Source organism: Lycium ferocissimum, unplaced genomic scaffold, assembly GCF_029784015.1.
Source record: "Lycium ferocissimum isolate CSIRO_LF1 unplaced genomic scaffold, AGI_CSIRO_Lferr_CH_V1 ctg2187, whole genome shotgun sequence".
Taxonomy (NCBI): domain Eukaryota; kingdom Viridiplantae; phylum Streptophyta; class Magnoliopsida; order Solanales; family Solanaceae; genus Lycium; species Lycium ferocissimum.
The window spans coordinates 261,210-266,649 of record NW_026719979.1 but is presented as its reverse complement, the minus strand read 5'-3'; positions in this window follow the sequence as shown (position 1 = coordinate 266,649).

The window sequence follows — 5,440 nt, the reverse complement described above, 5'->3', positions numbered from 1 at the left end:
TTAGGCCGTCAGATAGTTTAACATTATCGACATTTTGGGTATAGTTTAGGGGTGTTTTGATGTATTTTGTCAAAGAATAAATAAAGAAACCCATCATGATACATCAATTATCATTTGCGAGAGTCCCACAAACTTTTCTTTTCACCTTTTGACGATTCTAAGGATCTAACCGAATATTCAATCAAAGGAAAAATATTTAGTGAAGCTAATTTATCTATTTAACTTTCCTTGTCATTGTCAAGTAATGTTAGAATTGAAACTATTTATTGAATTTGGAGTCTCCTAAATAAAGGTAATTGGCTAAAGAGTATTACAACCTCACCTTGCTTTGGTTAAAAAAAGAAAGAGAAATAAAAGCTGCCTTTGATGGAGTATCTTTTTCGGATACACAAAGTCCAGTATCCAGACAATAATATATAAATTACAAATGTTTTAAATTTTTAAATAAGGGTAACCTTGAAACTTAAACACGGTGTGCGAGTAATTATGTTAAATTAATTTAACTGAATCCTACATTTTCAACACCAAACAAAATTATGCTAAAATTTCAATAAATACCTGCTCTGTCCCAAACTATGAAGACACTAAGAGTACAAGTGTCAAAACTAGCAATTTCGACTAGGAATTCAAATATAAATTCTTTAAATATTTTAAAATAAAACTTATATATTTCAAAACTACACGAGAAGATAACAAGTCAAAGATAACTAATTATTCAAAATGTTTAAGAAACATTGAGAAAATCACATTATCAAAGAAAAATCTGTTTCACTCCCCAAATAGTAATGCATACCTTCACATAAAATAGAACGTAAGAAATAAGAAAGTTAAACTTATAACTTTAAGAATACAATTATTTTAGTGACAAAAATATTAGAAGTTCGAAATAAATTTTAGTTGTGCTCTGACGTTGAAAAACATTTAAGCCAAATAAATTTAATTGTGCTCTGACGTTGAAAAACATTTAAGCCATCGACTCATAGTTCAACTGTCTCTATAGTCCATCTTAATCTATCATTGTTCACCAGCTATGAGATAATGATCTTTCCTTATAAATACATGAATATATATCATACATTTTTCTTTGAGTTGCATGGTTTACAGTAGGGGTTTGACAATTATTGCATCAACAACAACATACCCAATATAATTTTATCAAAAGTAATTTCGAAAGTCAGGGTTGATTTACCTCTATCTTTTGACAATTATTGAATCATATAATACTAAAATATCAAAACATTAAGGGATTGTTTGGTATGATGCACAAGCATTAATAGTCCTGAGATAGAAATTTAGTACTTTCTTATTCCTTGTTTGGTTAATAATCATGGGATATGTTATACCAGGATTAAAAATAGTATCGGGATATGATAGTACCATGATTAATTAATCCTGAATAAAAAAATATGAAAATAACAAAAAATACTCCTGAGGTCCCTCAAACCTTTTGTCTACTAAATAAGGTGTAGGATATTTCTGTAAACAAACAACTTCTTCTTAGAAATTATACAATGCATGTTGTTTTTAACACAACAAACCAAACAGTCAATAAAAAAATAATACCAGAATAATTGATTCCAACATAACTAATCCCAATATAACTAATTGCAGCATAACTTGTCTTCAAACCAAACAACCCCTAACTTTATTAGTGAATTGGAGTACCATTGAATTCTGCAGTTTCTTCTTTATACTTGAATATACTAGTAACTCAAACGAATTGAATTTACATACAAAGCTCATAAACGAAACTTCCTCATTCAGGAATTTTTCGTCTTTTTATCACAAAATTGCAACTAAGCAACTTCCCTATGTTTGGAGAAGTTCACCTATGTTCAACATAATTCTGGAGGACAAAAAAGGAAAATGTTGATCATAATAAGACTTGATTATCACACCAGGTCTTTGTTTGTGTAGGTTCCAACCGATTTCAATCACTCCCTCTATTCTTGTTTATTTGTCTACAATGCACTTTGCACTCCCCTTAAAAAATAGTAATTTACTGACTTTGTTGATACATTGTAAACATAAGCGGCTTTAGCAAGTATTATGTTTATAATATATCAACAAATTAAGTCACTCAAGTAGGCCATAAGAAGACTTGATTATCACAACATGTCCTTGTTTGGGTAGGATAGTTCCAGCCGATTTCAATTACTCCTTTTCTCGTTTACTTATCCACAATGGACTATGCACTCTCCTTAAAAATAGCAATTTGCTAACTTTATTGATATATTGTAAACATAAATGACTTTAGCAAGTAATTGCAAATTACTTGCTAAAGTCATTTATGTTTATAATGTATCACCAAATTAAGTCACTCAAGTAGGCCATAAGAAGACTTGATTATCACACAAGTCTTTGTGTAGGATAGTTCCAACCAATTTCAATCACTCCCTCTGTTATAGTTTACTTGTTGACAATGAACTTTCCACACTCCTTAAGAAATTGTAATAAATGAACTGCATATTTTATTATTATACTCATATTAATTGTCGTATAGTTTTAAATCTCATACACTTGAGACATGATTTGAAGAATGAATAGTTAATATTAAGGGTAGAACGAAAGTAACAAACTTATTTTTCTCTTGATTCACTAAAGTGGACACAAGAAAAAGTGAAAGTTAATTTTTATTATAGTGGATAAGTAAAAGTGCAGGGAGAAAGTAATTATGGATCCACATATTGGAATGATATTTTTAAAAGAATGATATTTTTAAAATTAGTTTAAATATCACACATTTCCTAATATAAAGAGACAAAACACATATTTTAGTTAGTTGAAGATTAATAGCCTGCTTGACCAAGCTTTTGGGAGACAAAAAATGCTTTTTTTTTTTTCTTCTAAAAATTGGTTATTTTAAAAAAGTGAAGTGTTTGGTTTATGTTCTTTTCCAAATAAAGTTTTAAAAAAATAGTAGAAGTTGTTTTTTAGAAGCTAAAAAAAAGTAAATTTTTCCCAAAAGCACTTCTGAGAAAATACACCTATAAACACTTTTTCAAAGCTTGACCAAACACTAATTACTGCTGCAATGTGTTTCTTAAATTAATTGGCCAAACGCAAATTATTTTTCGCCAAAAGTACTTTTTTGAAAATCACTTTTAAAAAACAAATATATTTTCAAAATAAATTATTTTAAAAGTTTGGCCAAACATACTATAAATATGTTTAACCAAATATTACAACAATTAAAATCAGAATACATCAATAATTGAGACACTAAAAATGCAAGTGTCCCCAACTTTATATTTTGTTGGGTTCCAGCTAATATTGTCCAAATTGTACCAGGAGACAAATATATAAGTAGAACTTACACAAATAACTATCTTTAATAGCTTTTTCAATGCTTATAAATGGCAAGTTGAATATTACAATTCGTAGCTGCTTTTTGCTATATTTCAGTTTTTTTTTGCATTTTGAAATACAGTGAAATACATTGATATATAGATCGATTGAGTTAAAAAAAAAAGGCTATATTTATGGCAATAAAAATCTTTTTCAAATTATATGGTAATTTGTATTAATGGTTCCATGATTCAAAGTAAACCTCATGAGGTTCTATTACAAATAACGTCTCTCTATCAAAATCACTCCATTCAAAAGTATTTTGCTAGTTTTGTTGTATTCCTTGTATTTCGCGTTTTTGAAATACACGAAAATACAAAATTTAGCAGAGTAAAAATAGTCGTATTTATGGAACATATTCTCTTCTTTTCATTTTAAACTAGAAGTCAAATTAAATCAACTATGTATCACGCATAACGGCTGAAGTTCACCACAACCACAAACCCCACCGAACCACAACAACAACTGGAAAAACCCTCCTCCTTCCTCCGCCGCCTTTCTTCCGATCCACCATCCTGCTCCACTCTAAAAATCCTACCGAACCACCACAACAAATCTAAAAACCCTCCTCCTTCCTTCGCCGCTTTTCTTCGATCCACCACCGTCCTCCTCCACCCAAAACCATACCGAACTACCACCACATCTAGTTTCTCTACACGATATTCCTCCACCAAAAACCTTCATAATAATTCGAGTAATGGAATCCTAGATCGGGCTAAGATACAGGAGTTCGTATCCGGTTAACTAGAACCTTAAGGTTTTTTCGACTGAGACGGAGAGATGGTAGTAATAGGCAAGTGTGCGGGGCAAGTGTGATACGATAAAAAGGTTGTGTAGATAGAGAAGGAAGGAGGTACGCGAGGGAAGGGAGAAGAGAGGCCGAAGATAGATAAAGAGAGGAGAGAGAGGCACAGCGAGGGGCGGGGAGAGAGAGAGAGAATTTTTTTTTTTGATTTGGAGAAGATGATAAGAGTCTGCTTTGACGCTTTTTATAAGTCGTTTATGTTATTTTCTTTTTTTTTTTTGAAATATTTGATCAAAATTTTTAAAGTCATTTTTTTAGATAAAAAATGTTTTATAAGCCAAAAAAAAAAAAAAAAAGTATCCAACTTATTTTTTTTTTTAAATTTTATAAGTTCGCTTAAAATAAGCCCATCCAAACAAAGTTCTAAATCTTAAATGCCAGAAATGGTGATAATGAGAGATACGTATTTCAAAAGCTTTACCTGACTCAGTTTATGTTGTGTAATTTTGAAAAAATAAAGCTACAAAAATTAAATAAAAAATTTAGGTAGTTATAATTCATGAATAATTCTTAGAGGTAGTTATGGCAAGTAAATTTTCCAATATATAATAAAGCCTTTTGGGAACTCGAATGTTCAATCCTATAATTCCATTTCTTCTTCTTCCGCCATATGTAACTGCCATTACCAGCTTCTTTCATGCTCTGTATTTGAACCACCCACTGTCCGTACGAATCTCCGGCACTTTTAGTCTATCATATTTCGACAAATTTTGATTTTGTTTCTTGTAATTTTTAATTAAATATATTTAATCTTCATCAAATGATATGTGCACTTTTGATCCCTCTAACATTGAATCTTAAGAAAATAATGAATTATTAAGAGTTAAGTCATCCAATTATCAATGTATCATAAATTTGTAGTGTTGCTCCATATTTGAGGATATTGAAAGTTAAATATGATTAACCACATATCATACTAACAATTAAAATTAGAATATATCAATAATTCAGACTCTAAAACTGCAATTATCCCAGTTTATAATTTTTTGGGTTTCAACTAAATATTACTCCCTCCGTCCTAATTTAAGTGTCTCTTAAAAAAATGTTTCTTTCTATATTAATAAGTTTTCCATCCAACATTCTATCGGTAAGTTTACCATCACAAAATTTAAACCATTACACACATCTTTAGTTTTAGATCACAAATTTTAAAAGACGCTTTCATTTAATTTTTATCAATCAAACTAAGACATTTAAATTAAAACTAGTATCCAAATTGTACTAGGAGACAAAAATTTATAAAGCGTTTTTGGGAACTCAAATATTCATCTTACAGCTCCATCACTT